The 16,082-nt window shown below is 39.3% G+C and overlaps 1 pseudogene; it reads right to left on the bottom strand.

Moving 5' to 3' along the window:
• Positions 1-7,503: 7,503 nt before the first annotated feature.
• LOC122816465 overlaps positions 7,504-16,082 on the bottom strand; it is a 155,582-nt pseudogene continuing 147,003 nt past the window's right edge.

The following is a 16,082-nucleotide window of genomic DNA, read 5'->3' on the forward strand; positions in this document are numbered from 1 at the left end:
ACAACACCATCTGAAGTTTCTTGCCTACGCTGTGATCTTGACTCTCCACCCACCAAGCTCACCTCTTCATGTTGACAGGCGGAGTGTAAAAATATAAGCTGGTTGAGGAAGCTCTGCTTCAGTATCCCAAAGCTTTTAGAATCTAGCATCTTAATTTCAACTCCTAACTTCAAAGCCAGTGGGACAGCTGTGTCTTGATTTGTAATGAGGAAAAAAATCATTGTGATTGTCATTGTCAAAAGTCATTTTTAATACCTTATTTAGGAGAAACCTTTCATCTTTCACTTCCAGTCACATTACTTAACAGAGCCAAATGTTTACCTTCATCTGTTACTTTCAATGGGAGAAATAGAGTTAGATTTAAGTGTTGGGGAGTATAGCAGAGAGGTGGTGTGTCTGTGTGTATGTATGTGTGTGTGTGTATCTCTCTCTCTATATATATATATATATATATATATATATATATATATATATATATATATACATACATACATACATTAGATATAGATATATCATCTATGTGTGTGTATAAATATAAATATATATATATATATATATATATATATATATATATATATATATATATATATTTAGGTGAATGGGTGGGTGTACCCATGACTGTGAGTGTGTGGGGGTGCACTCCATGGTGAGTGTCTCTGTGTATGGGTGTCTGCCTGTGCGTATGTGTTTGTGAAAGTGCTACTGCCTCTAAAAATTCCTAGATTAATCAGCAGAGTCAGTCACTATCTTCCAGGGACTGTTCAATATTATTGTAAATCACATTCAAAGTTAATAGACCAGTTGAGGGGTAAAGTTCTTTTTGTGTCTGGAGAGCAGGGGGTATGCCTGCTCTGATGCAATGCATCAGCCGCCAGAGGTGATTACCACAGCAACATGTTTACACCTTCTGCTTGCAGTAATCACCATTCACCAAGCAATTCAGAGATATGCAAATTAGCCAGTATGAGGTATTTTCCTTATTGTGGCTTATGTGTCTCTGAATCCCCTTTTCATGTGATCAGATTAAAGGACTTTGCCCTCCTGCCCAACCTTACTAAATGCTGCTCAATTCTCGGAACCTAAAAAAAAGACTTCACTCTCACAGACAATACCTACTCTGCAGTGTACCGACATATATGCTTCATCACAGAGATGTGGCTCAAGACCATTTAGACACTTCATCAGTGCAGGGTTTCAATATCTTCCAAGCATTTAGACCCACCTCAGTAAATTAAGGCATTAAAGGTGGTGGTGTCTCTATATCTGTAAAACAAAATGTTACTTTCATGCTCATGATACAAGATAAAAACCTGGAACTAAATCACATCCAGTGTACCATAAAAAATACTATTCCATCATAGTTAATTATAGGAACCTCTCTATGTCCACATTTGACCCATATCTCCTACCTCACTTGTCTGGTGATCCTATACATTAGGTCAAACACCATTGTCCTAGGAGCATAGGATCATAGGAGGTTGCTAGGCTAATGGCCCCAGGGCTTTTACAAGCGTAGCCAAGTTCAACCATCTGGTTCAAGCAGACACTAAATCAGCACATATTGCCCCTGTTGAAGAGGGACACATGTGGAAGTCCTGGGGTGGATTTCTGGTTACCCATCCAATCATCCAAATTATGCTTAAATAGGGCCAATGAAGGACTTTGTTTAACATGAATAGGAAGCTTGTTCCAAAGGTGGGGCAACCTCTGTGAGACAGCAAGTTCTGTTGATGTCACACACCAGGTCATTGTCCTTTGAGCGAGTGACCCAGATGCCATTTGACTTGTGAATATGCAGCATTTCCATTAAAGCTGGGCCACAGATTGCTCTATATGCAAAGCACAGGTTGTCTCTGAGCAGCCTTTATGACACAGAGTAAAGAGACAGTGATTTCAGTCTGCCCACATAAAACAGATCTTGAAGACCCTGGATTTTCTTTGGATGGAACCTTTGTGGTCTCGCCAATTGCAGCAGATGTTTGGCAAGGAACATACCAAAGAGAGATCTGTACTTAATTATTGGCCTAATGAGGGAAGAGTACAAGGGGGGTTATAACCTCTTTTTTTCTGGAGGCAATGCTCTTACTTATGAGATGAGCAATATAAAATGCCCTTCTTACCACCATGGAGAAATGGTTATCGAAGTAAATTTGTTGTTGACCTGTGTGCCCAGATCTCGCACCACTGACTGTGTGGTTAGGGTATTGCTATTGAAGTGGTAGTTTGGAGGAACATCACCTTTGCTGAAGGGGATGATAATGCATTTTTATGCATAAAGTTTAAGACCATAAATTTGGCACCAGTCATTTGTCTGCATAAGACCTTCTTGCAGGATGAGGATATCGCTAGAGGTTTCAATGATCACTCCCAGTTTGCAGTCATTAGTAAACTTTGTCAGCAACAGTCCTTTAGGTTTAGCCTGTACTTCAGCAAAGTAGATTCCAAACAGTAGGGGTCCCAGAACCAATTCCTTTGTAACACCACTGGTTATGGGTCTGCTGGAGGAGGTGGAGTCCCCTATTTTGACCACATGAGTTTTATCAGTGAGCCAGTTTGCAACCCACCTGAGTTATTCTTCAAAAACAGAATGTTTAAGATATGGAAAACAAACTGTCAGCAGACCAGCTTGAGAGAAAATACTTTTTATTTTGGCAAATTCTCAAACTGCTAATGCAGGCAGAAAAGACACTATAAAGACTGGGACTTTTTCTTTTGTATGAGAGACTTTGATTATTTTAAGCTAAAATATGTTTTGATGTATATACCTGTCAGCTGGGATGTTAGCAGTGTCTGTGGGTTCGTGTATTTTTGTCATTTTTGGACTAATTCTGAGCATATCTGGGAATTCCCACCCAGGTTACTAACATAACTAAAGAAAGCCTTGTGATTATCCTTAGTGCCCTGTGCAATTTTTCTCTCAAGCTGGCCTTACACGATTTTATGAGTGCCCATAGTTTTTTGCTAATACTGATCAGAGATGCCTTCCTTTTTGGGATTTTGCTCTATCATGTAGTAGCTTCCTCCTTCTATTGTATAGTTTGTTTATGGCTGGGGTCCACCAGACAGGACGTCTGCCTTTGAAGGATTGGGTCTTGGTTTTATTTGGGATTGCATGATCCATGCATTCCTGAAGGTGTTCATAGAATGCATTTATAAAGGATTCTGCAGTCTGGGCCATATTTTCCACAGGCCCGGGGGCTTTGAAGGATTCCACCTCAGTTTTGAGGTTTTCTAAATTGATTAACAAGGTATGTATCAATTTTATTTTAAAAGAAACTGATGCAATGCAAGGAGACATGAAAGAAATATTAATGGAGGCATACCTTATCAAAAATAATTCTTCATTGAGAAAGTGGTGAATCATTAGAAAGGCCTTAATTTGCAGCTAAGTAATCTTATACTGCGACAAAAGAAGTGGGCAGATTGAAACAATAAATAAGAAACTAACTCCATTACTGCTGATCATTTTCAAGAAAATGCCCTCAGTACTGACTGTATTTGGTTGTTCCACTCCATGTGTACAAAATGTTCATTAATACAAAATTGATTGACTTAATCTCAAGAAACATTCATGGGATTTCTAGTATCTTGAGTTGTAAGATTGTACAGACTCAACTGGACATTTATCTAAGACTCATCCATAAGATGCCTGGATTCCAAGACAATTTATGGACATGGCAAGGCACTGCATTAGCCTGCTGAAAATTTGATTTTAGTGATGTCAAGAAATGACTTGTTGTGTGATCTATACAAATGAAGAAATGTTCAAGCATTCTCCGCATGCTAATGTCACTTTGAATGATTCAGTAAAGTTTGAGAGGTTGCCTTCTCCAAACCTCAGTGCCGAAGAAGATCTCCCATTTGTAAAAGTGATACTTATTAGTGGTTAGAGCTTCCTCCATTTCCCCTTTCCTTACCAGTTTGTCTCCTCCTGAGGCATTCCCCAATCCCATATATACATGTCTTAACTAGCACTGGTTTAGTGCTGCTGTACTGAGTGAGGTGTATCATGCTGGAATATTTTCAGCACTGCAAGATATACAGGTACTGCTGCAGTGTGTAATGCTTAAGTGTGTAGAGAAATGTAGCCGATATCAACCATATCTTTTATACTGATCTTGGGTAATTCTGCAAACACATCACCACAGCTGAATATGGTCTTCCTCTACATACCAATCCTCTGTCCGCAATAAGCACTCATTTGAACTTTTCTGTCCTGTCTCTATGTTGCCATGTTCATTTGCTGTCGGATGGACATCGGAGTCTGTTGCTGTATATTGTGCATACATAATAAGGTACTTGTGTATTGCATGAAATGGAATTATTTAGCATTGGAGTAGTGGAACATATTGGGCAGTAATCCTTACTGAAGCTAAGAAGTCAGAACAGAAGGACTTTGACTCACACAACACCATCTGAAGTTTCTTGCCTACGCTGTGATCTTGACTCTCCACCCACCAAGCTCACCTCTTCATGTTGACAGGGGGAGTGTAAAAATATAAGCTGGTTGAGGAAGCTCTGCTTCAGTATCCCAAAGCTTTTAGAATCTAGCATCTTAATTTCAACTCCTAACTTCAAAGCCAGTGGGACAGCTGTGTCTTGATTTGTAATGAGGAAAAAAATCATTGTGATTGTCATTGTCAAAAGTCATTTTTAATACCTTATTTAGGAGAAACCTTTCATCTTTCACTTCCAGTCACATTACTTAACAGAGCCAAATGTTTACCTTTATCTGTTACTTTCAATGGGAGAAATAGAGTTAGATTTAAGTGTTGGAGAGTATAGCAGAGAGGTTGTGTGTGTGTGTGTGTGTGTGTGTGTGCATCTCTCTCTCTCTCTCTCTATATATATATATATATATATATATATATATATATATATATACATACATACATACATTAGATATAGATATATCATCTATGTAACTCTATATATATATATATATATATATATATATATATATATAGGTGAATGGGTGGGTGTACCCATGACTGTGAGTGTGTGGGGGGGTTGCACTCCATGGTGAGTGTCTCTGTGTATGGGTATCTGCCTGTATGTATAATCTTGTCCTTCAGCATGATTCCCTATGTAACTACTATACTGATACCCCCTGAAAACTGATCCTGTAATTAGAGATGTGGGAACCTATGTTGATAATGAATTATGTTTTGATTACCACATATTCACCACAGCAAGGAAGTCCTTTTTCATTACACAGCTTATATTGAAGGGTATGGTATGCAGATCTGGGGACGTAATTGTTTCTCAGTTCTCAGTACTCACTAGGCCAACCATGCAGTATAATGACCCTTTCAGTATCTACCTGTCCAAATACTTGTCACATCTGGAATATTCCCTCACTAAAAAGATAAAAAAAAATCAAATACCTAATCATAAAAAACTACCTAGACCATCTCAAAACATTGTCTCTCTTCTCTGTATCTTGCTGGCAACTGAGAGGTAACCTCTGCCTTGCATACAGAGCTTCAACAGAGTTTGTTCTGTCAGTCCTATTACACATTCTGAAGTTTATTAGCATCAGAAACATCTGCTCAACAGACCCCAATCTCTTTTTCAGGATTAACAGAACATGCTAGTGGGACAGGTATATATTACAGGGAATACCACTTCTATGCAACCAGCTTCCCCTCCACATAAAACAGAGTACTTATTTTGCTCTCCTCAAATGTAACTTAAATGTAGAGATGGGTAGCCATAAATTCACTCCTGGTTTATGATCACTGACCCTCATAAATAGGGGAAACGTAACTATCCAACATATATTTGTAAGTCCCATCTTTGGAGATTCATTTTGCAGAATATAATGGCTAATGATTACCACGGGCATGCAGGGCTATGATTCTTCAGATCCTCTCAGATCAATAGCCTACTAAGCACATTTCAAGCGAGTACTAAATTAGCATTACACTTGCAGTAAAATTACTAATCTGTGGGCAGACTGCATGATATGGGTGGTTCTTCTTGACATTGAGTATCTTTTCCTTCTGTAAAATGCATGCTGATTGGATGACAGTATTGAAAGTATTTGTTAAGTGTTATGATTGGCCACTGTTGCTTAACTGGACAGAAAGTGTAGCTTGCTTTAAGATGACACCTGTGACATGAGATGATGGTAGTGCATCAAGGTAATATTTGGATAGTTGTGGAAGATGGGGCAAACTTATTTGATATAAGTCCTACAGTGATGGCACAGAGTAAACACTTCTTAGACAACAAAGGTACCCCTTATGTGCATTAGAGAAAGTATGCATTGTTTTGTATTCTTTTTATCCCCCTTGTCAGATAACTATTATCCTTCCTCGATCAATCATTCCCTTTATTCCATATAGGGTGAGCGCTAATTCCTAAGACCATTAAGTATGCAGCCTTAAGTTTTTATGTTTAGGCCTTAACCCTACCTTTTGGTTGGCTGACAAGGGTGCTTGTATCACTTTCAGGTGTAGTGTGCTCTCATGTAAGTACTCCCACCCACATGCTGATGAGGGCTGTCTTCATCAGCATGGTTAGCGAAGTCCACGTCTCCAATTATGACTGTTCCTTCTGCAGACCTTTGCCTGCATGTGTTGAAATCTGGGGTGAATTTGTGGTTATCCACCCATTTGTCCAGATTACATTTGAATAATACTACTAAAAATAATACTAATAATACTAAAAATGTACTTTGCTTTATGTGCTGAGGATGATGATTTTAAAGAAGTGCTATTCTCTGTGATACATATCTATTCCTCCAGCACATTCTATTTATTTTGCAAAAGAGATTTAAATATCTTGAGTGGATGTTTGTCCCTCCGTTGGACTTGCAAATGTGCAGTATGTCTGAAAGAATAGGGTCTGATGAAGCTCTGTACATGAGGCAGAGATCACCCCTCAGTAGCCTCTATGACACTGAGATGAAGGACAAGGCTTGGAGATGGTCTGCATAGTTTTTTATGATTTTGGTGCTTGATCTTCTTAGTAAGAAAGCATTGTAGGTGACTGAGTTGTGTCAAAAGCTGGTGGCATTATACTCAATGATCAGCCTGATGGGTGCAGACCACAGTGGAATGATTATATCCCTGGACCAGGACACCATACCCATAGCAATTAGCTGTGCAATGAAAAAAAATTTCTCACAATAATGGATACTTGGTGATTAAAGGACAGTTTATTGTTTACATCAGTTACCAGGTCATGATTGTGTAAAATTCAATAATAACTTCTCCTTCATCATGGCTATTAACTTACTAAAGCTACTTTGCACTGAGATTTTCAGGCTTGACCAGGTTCCTACTTTAAATCTCCTAATGTGTCAAGGTTGTTATTTTCTTCATTATAAAACAAATCAATGATACTGAAGGAAAACTGAAAAGAAAAACAGAATAGGTAGGAACAATGGAAGTTAAAGGAGAATAGGCAGAAGATGGTATAATGTGAGGAGACGGCCTTCACTACAAAGCTGTAGATAAATGAACGCTACTTACAAACTAAAAAGGCTTCTTACCTCTATATGATAGGGTAACTCACAAGACTGGCAACTCCACACTGGTTATTCTTATTACGTGACATATATATGTAGCCTCTGTTACCCCAAGAAGGGCCCCAACTGAAATAAATACACACAAATAATAAATACATGCATTCTTTGTTGTAATGGAAGCATTTCCAACATACTTTTTCTTCTATGGTACTTCTCTAGGCCTGAGTCATGTGTATTTCGAGTCAGTAAATTATGGCCAACAGAAAGGTTAGGCATTTCTGAATATACCTGTATTTACATATCTTTCTTAGTCAAGAACTGAATCTAATCCATAAGAGTTTACTCTTAAAACCTCATATTATTAACATTTTCTCAACAGCTCATATTTCACTCACCCATTGCAAAAAATCCATTTGGTTTCTGTTTACTGTAAATATAGATACCATGTCTGATTTGTACACTGTTTTGATAAATCTGATACTGTTTTAAGCTCATTCTGAAGTTATATACATGTGTGATTGTTATCTCAGATGTTGATCTCAAATGCTGATACTGTGCTTTTCTTACATCTGCCCTGCTGAACAACCTCAAATGGTCTAACTGATCATATGTCTAATTTCTGTGCTAACTTTAGATTGCATGCCATTGCATCTTCTGCATTGCAACTTATATATTTTTTTCTTCCTGGACCTCAAATGAGAAAAGCCTTTGCCTAGTTGAACTTTTTGTTTAACAAACAAAGTTCTGAAGATACTTTAATTTGCCAAAGTATGGAAACAAAAACATGTAAAACAAGGCATATGGAGTGCAGAGAATGCGGACAGAGTGTTTTAATAAAGGGATGAGAGTAAATAAGGAATCTGGCTGGTATTTTCATATTTCTATGAACCAAAGGAAGCTGCATGATATCCCGAGACTTTAGAATGTCAACAATCTCCTAGTTTATATACAGACATTACAACCAGAATAAAAAGATCATTGCATTGGATGAGTCATAGGTGAAGTCTAATCTGGAATACTGTCTTCAGATTTACATGCAATATTTCTGTAGCTTTAAAGATAAACACTGGCATTTCAGAAGGCAATGCAGGTCAGACAAGAATTCATCCAAATGTCATAATGACAGGGACAGTAAGGGAAACTGGAAATGAAAGCTGACATTGGAGCCTTCATCGTAGAGAGAGGGGGGAGTGTGGTTTATGCAACACTGGTTCTCACATATAAAGTGTCAGTACCAGATGCAGCATATGGACTGCAGTCCCATGCTTGATGTTACTCATCTATGGACGCATAGCCTTTGAGAAGGCTGCACCCTTCGGGGGAGGGGTGATGTGTATATAGGAGCAAGGAGGCATTACAGGCCCTGTTATCAATAAACAAAAACATTAGCCACTGGGGTAGGAAGTTAGGTGATCATTACAAAAAAAACCCAGATGGCTGTCTGGATGATAGTCTGCCATGATTGTCTGTTTGCGCAAAAAGGGAAAAAAATGAGCCTGGCTGAAAATGGGAAGGCCGATGTTTGGCAGGCGATGAAGGATAAACATATAATATAAAACAAATCAATAACTGGGGGTCATCGACAAATTCAAACTGAAGAAACAAGAATGAAGAGACTTTCAAAAGTCTCAGCAAACAAAAAGCTAACAACAGACTATCCTCTGGATTCATTAAATTCCATGCAGGAATAGTGCTGTTCCTGCATGGATCGGATCGTGCCTGTGTAGAACAGCAACATGCCTTGCATATTAATGAAGGCGCGCCGCTGTATTCTCCACATGGACACAATCCATGTAGCGGCACAGGGGGCATGTCCAAGCATTGCTCGCACAGTACACATGCCCCCCTGCACTCTAGAATTGCCGTATGGCAATCCCAAAGCAAGTAACAGTGTTATGATAACAGTGTCCGTGGACAAAATACAGTAAAAACACACAAAAGCACAGCCCCCCACAATGGTCCAGCATAGATAATGCCCAGAATGGTATGCCAGTGTACATGCTGGCATACCAAATAAGTAAGCATGTTCCTGAGAGGAAGAATTAAACCAATTCCCCCATGTATGAGGTAGTTGTCCAGATGTCCTGCCCTAACATACAAAAAGCAATGTGCATACCCCTACAGTAAATAAAAATAAAACACGTTTATTTTATTTTTTCCATCCCCAATAAAGTTTAAGCATAGCTGAATGGGTGTGCATGTTGAGCAGCTGTGTATAGCATAGCTGAAACATACAAAGGAGCTAAACAGAAACATACAGCCAAAGCAGTCAAAGTGAAATAGCATAGTGGTTAGTGTGTTCATCTAGCATGCAGTCATTCCCAGCTCGAGCACCAATACAGTCCAATCATTTTTATATGTGAAAACAGCAGTAAAAGTATCCTTTTTATAAATAGGTAGAGAATAATATATATTAGTTAACCAGGGTAGTGTAGCAGGTCCAAATGTGAGGTGTCAGTGTAGTACAGATGTGAACCTCTATATAAACATAATGCCCCATACAGTATAGACACAAAAGAATATAATGTAATGAAAGCACATAGGGGGATAGGATGTTAGGCAAGGGAGACATACATCTCATAAGATGTCATTAAGAAGAAATCAACCCCACAATCCTGATATTCCATAAAATGAAAGCTGAACAGTGCTAAACTATGCTCAGTTATGCTTAGCCTGAGGAAGCATTGTTTAAATTTGTGTGCTTAGCAATCAATAATCAGCGTAGCTAAGTAGATTTGCACACTGGTAAGCAGTGCTTAGCATCTACCCCTTTAAGCAATGCCTATCTGTGATAAGTGGTTTTGCTTGTCGCTTAGCTTAGCTCAGCATATTCATAACAGTCCAATCACAGTAAATTGTGGGTAATCAGCCCTATTTAAATATTGCAGGCTGGAATACAGCCCATAACCAGTTGTAGTTCATCACTGCAGGCACCATGGCTGGTGTTGGTGAAGGTGTGCACTTTTGCGCGCAGCGCTGGAGCATACAGGAGTTCAGGGTCATGGTTGGAATCCAAGTACAAAACCATGAAGGGTGACTGCTGCAGGACCAGTACCAGGACTCCCAATACAAACCAGAGGCCTGGGAATGTCTCGTATGTGACCTCACCAGTGTCAATGGCATCCTTCAGATTGGTGAGCAGGTCCGGCACCACTTTGTTGACTTGAAGCGTAGGAAAAGGGAGCTCTTGGACAGGTGGGTCCAAGATGTATGGGCGAGGAATGTCCCAGCTGTGTGTAAGTATCAGTATAAATAAGTATTTTCCAAAGTCCAGCCTGTGTATGTGATGGATAGGTATGCATAAATGTTTTTCTATCTCCTGTACAGCTGCAGATGAGAGGGCTGCGAACATGGACGCCCATGGCAGCAGGCTGCTAAGACTGTGCAGTGAGGCTGGTGAGTACAATGCTAGCTTGTAGTATTCATGGCAAATAAATAGAAAGGAGTAGAATGTCACCTGTCAGTATTTAAAAATGGGTATGGTTTGTACTGAATAAATGAGACATTACCACAGTAATAGTGATGTACAGGGTATACATCAATAAAAGTGTCAGTACCTGTCAATAAAATTCAAAACCCTGGACTGGTCATTTTTACTTTGGTATGTGGTGGTATGAATCGAAATGTATACAGTTTCTGCACAGCATCTATAGCTCTGAAAGCATTAAATAATAAAGTCTCATCTGACAAAGATTGTGGAGTTGTAAAACAGGAAATTATATGAAATGTTCCATGCACCAAGATCTGATACCTGAATAATAATGTTGTGTTAAGCAGTGTTTTTCAGACTGTGCTATATCAAAGTATGAATACACATTATAAGAACTATCTGCCATGCAAGGTCAGATTAAACAACCAAGGGAGTATTAGGTGGAAAACAGTCAAATAAGAGACAGCAGTTTTTCAATAGCTCATTCTGATGAAACACAAACTTTGTTATATTTTATGCACAAACAGGCACGGTTTAAATCCAGGGAGTGGTAGTAAGCTGTATGCATATTTTTACCCAGGAATGTGTGAATATGTGTAGAAACAGTCAGGTAATGTTAACAGAAATTTCCTCCACAGGTCTGCCAGGTAAGAAAAGGTATATATTAACTGTAAGAAGGCTGTAATTATACACTGTGTACAACACCCACTGTCCAAGCCCAAGGCTGCAAATGACAGCAAAATAAGTACATACACCAAGTAGTCTCCTCTAAGAATTGTCCGTCAAAGGTCACGCTGTCACAGCTAGTGATCACTGCCTCCCACACTCAGGGTGACTGATAAAAATCAAGGCAGAGTATGGTAGTAGAACATACACACACACACACACACACACACACACACACACACACACACACACACACACACACACACACACACACACAAAGTATGTGTGCACGTATGTAACCTTGACCATGTGAATATGGGTAGAAACAGTCAGGTAGTGTTAACAGAAGCTGCCTCCACAGGTATGCCAGGTAAGAAAAGGTATATCTTAGCTGTCAGAAGGCTGTAATTATACACTCTGTACAAACATACCACTGCCCAACCCAAGGCCATAGGTCGATGTAAAGTGAGGTAATATCTGGAGAGTAATGATTACAGCAAACCCATGCAAACCTGCTTACAACTGCTTAAAACTGCCTTAACCACCATGTCTCCATCAGCCACTGTTCTGCCCAGCAACAAAATAATCAGCACTGCCAAGACTTGAACCCAGGACCCAAAGCACCATACTCAGAGGAATTTACCAATACACCATCTGAGATGTAATACTGAATGGTGTTTTTCAAATATATCATTCAGTACAGGTTTGGAACAGTAGGGAACAAACAGTGGAATCAGTCATGTTTAGTATATATAAATATACACATATAGATGTGTATAGTGATATATATTAAAAAGTATATACATCAGATATGTGGAGCTATACATATAAAACAACTAGAATATATACATATATATTGTTATATAAACATATGTATTGTATAGATATCAAAAAAGTATATATACTATATATATCAATATAGATATATCTAAAAGAAAAAAAAAATATATATATGTGTGTGTGTGTGTGTGTGTGTGTGTGTGTGTGTGTATGGTGAAACATATATATGGCAACATAGATACATAATATATATAGTTCATGTAGTTATGTAACATGCAGTGCAGCCATACCTCAGAACCATACCTATCAATCTCTTAGAGCAGGACTAATGTACAAAGATTGTACTTCTTCTTCTTTCAGCTTTTTCCCAGTTAGGGGTCACCGCAGTGGACCACCTGTCTACTCATGATTGGCAGTGGAGTTTTTACAGTGTTGAGTTGCTAGCCTGGCACCCAACCATCCACAGAAGGCACACACAGGCACAAACTCATGCCTAGGGCCAATTTAGAGTGTCCAATCCACCTACAGCATGTCTTTGGGATGAAACCGGAGCACCTGGAGGAAACCCACACGACCACAGGAAGGACATGCAGACTCTGCACAGAAGGCACCCCAGCCAAGGATCGAACCAGAGAACATCTTGCTGTCAGGCAGCAATGCTAACCACTGCACCACTATGGCCACCCATACAAAGGCTGTACAAAGGGTGGGAAATGGGCCACATATAGGGACATAATCAGAATATTGCTGTCATAACTAAACAGTTGTACAGTAACAGTGTGTGTATCACCAGAACCTTCAGTAGGATACGAGGATGGCAACTGATGTCATTATTCACTGACACAAATCCTTGGATCATAACAGTGATTTCTCAGACAGTTACAAATAAACTGTGGAACAGAACCAAAGTATGGATCAGACACCTGGACATTCTGCAAACAGCCTGGCAGTGGAGAGGTATGCTCAGAACCGTTTAGTGCAATGAATCTGGAACAAGCCAGACAAAGTGGGGGGACAAAGGCATGACAATAGAGACGTATCCAAATTATGTGAGAAGCTGAGAAAGTTGATGTGCACTAGTAACACTGTTACTGCTAACATATATTGACAGAAATATCACAAGTCTTGGACTCAAGTGCTGCTTATTCTGTAGTGACCCCAATCCTCACATCATCCCACTGATGTGTCAGGAATACACAACAGTGATAAGGACCAGCCCAAAGCTATTGGTTACACAACTGTACAACCTGTGAATATATGGACATAACAGAAGACTAGGGAAACTGCACTGAGCTTCCAAGCACTGTCCACACTGCAAGCAGACTGACATAAACTATCCAAGTCCAACTCTGGGGCTCTACACATGCATTTGCAAAGATAACATGCACTACAGGGATATTAGTATCTACTGATGGCATTCCCCAGAGTCCCTCACCAGAGCAGCATGCAAAGTCAGATTGAAAGGGTCCATGACACTCACATTTACCCCTCACCTTAGACAACCCAAAGAACATATATATACTATACTTCTACACAGTCCTGACAGTCTGTTAACAATGGCCACAGATGCACAGACACAAACAAATAAGATCACAGGTGATGTACCCTACAGCTGTCTGAGTGCAAACTGGAGACATCCACCAAGGCTCGAGTACTAAAACTGGCAATAACATTTTACATGGAAAAGTAGTGTTAAAAAGTACTATTTTAATAGTAAAATGTGTGGTAAATTATTTTTGTCACCATGGTAGTGTAGCTGGTGTACAATGGAAGTGTGAGCATATATAACATGTGAAACCACCCATGTATACCAAGTGTCCCATACAATATAGTCACACCCCTTGCTACTGTAATGACAGCACATATAGACATGCTTTTTAAAGGAAATCATATGCTTTTGCCCAACAACAAAATAAACAGCCCTTGCAGGTCTTGAACCCAGGAACCTGAAAACAATAGTCACAGCTCTTAACCACTAAGCCATCTGAGCTGCAGGACTTTATGATGTTTCTTCACACATATCATACAGTAAAGTCAGTTTAGCATAGGGAATGAGCAATGTGGAATCAGTAATGATTCAAATGATACATATACATACACACATATATATATATATATATATATATATAAGAGATACATTATTTGTCAATAACTTGCAGCACTGCAGACCCCAGAACACCTCCGTAGAAGTCTGGACCAAGCCAGATGAAGTGTGGGGACAAGTCTATGGACATAGAAACACACTGGTAATGATACAAAGGCACCCATGCCACTGACATCTAATGCCCCCCTACACAGTACAACTAAAAAGTACACAGTACGCTGGTACAAAAATCAGGATAGGCCATACACAATGGCCAGACATACACCGAATTTTCAGCAATATAACTGAAATGACTGAAGTTAGTAAAATGAAAAACAACTAGCCAGTAATCCAATCAAACGTTTTAATGTGTTTTGTCTTCAAGTATTAAATTATAAAACATACTTCCCTTAAATACAAAAAGCAGTTAACATTTAATTATGTATTTAATTAAACAGCATCCAATTACACTCCTCAGTTAATCCTATAGGGGATAAAGTATCAAGTGTTACAATGTAAATTGATTCTTTACATAACAATGGTTCTGTTATAAGTGTTTTATCAACTTGAGAAACAGATCTTTCCCCAAAAGGTGTCTTGTAACCCACTACTGTCCCCATGGTGAAATGTATGAAAATTTACAGCTATAGACCTGTTGTCCTTCTAATTAGTAATATCTCTCACATGTTCTAACAGCCTAATATTAAAACATGTCTTACTATTCTGCACACCAGCCTCTTGATTGTACAGGGTCCACATGTTGTCCAGCCTTTGCACTCATATGTATGGCTCATACCCCACAACATGTGTGAGATTCCACAACATCACTGGGATGATAGCAGGAATGACAGCACGAAATAATGATAGATGATCAACCTCTTACTGCATAACATCTGGACAAAGCTTGGCATATAAGTGGAGGACAGAGGCCCAAACACAGGGCCATATTTGAAATATTGCTGGTATACACTGATAAAGTTGCTGGTGTTAGAGGGTTGGTTGCAACATATCTTTTCTGAGGGATATGAAGTCAGAAACACTAACGGATATTGCCATTTACTGATAGCAATTAGCAGAGTATGCCACCAATTTGCCAAGGACAACACCTGTCTGGGGAACAGACCAAACATAACAGGCAAACCTCTGGCCATTATGTGTATAGCCCTACAGTTGAGAGCTATGCAAACACATAACTTTGTCAGACTGAAATCCATGCAGAACTAGCATGTACACACAAACCCTGTAAAACTAGCAATATTCAAACCATAAAACAGCAATACTCCCATTCTGTCCCTAAGTCTGTAACCTTCTCCACCATTTAGTTGGCCTGTCTCCACAAGTCTTGTTGTAAACGTTATTCCCACCTGCTGTCTGTAACACTCTGTAGCTCACACACTTCCAGGATGTCCTCCTCACAGGCAAGGTAAAGGGACAACGCCCATATGAAGTACTCAATTATAGGAGTGTGTTGTCATGACATTGGCTATTAGAAGAACTACACAGCTGCTCTGCATGACTTTAGCAAGTGGGGAACACCAATTGGTGTACAGGCCATCACCTGTTCAAGAGTATTACCTACAAAAGGTAAGCTGCCACCTATTCAAACCATCTGTCTACCAGTAGTTGACAATGAACAAACAAAAAGA

Source organism: Protopterus annectens, chromosome 1.part1, assembly GCF_019279795.1.
Source record: "Protopterus annectens isolate FY-2018-M chromosome 1.part1, PAN1.0, whole genome shotgun sequence".
In the NCBI taxonomy this organism is placed as follows: domain Eukaryota; kingdom Metazoa; phylum Chordata; order Ceratodontiformes; family Protopteridae; genus Protopterus; species Protopterus annectens.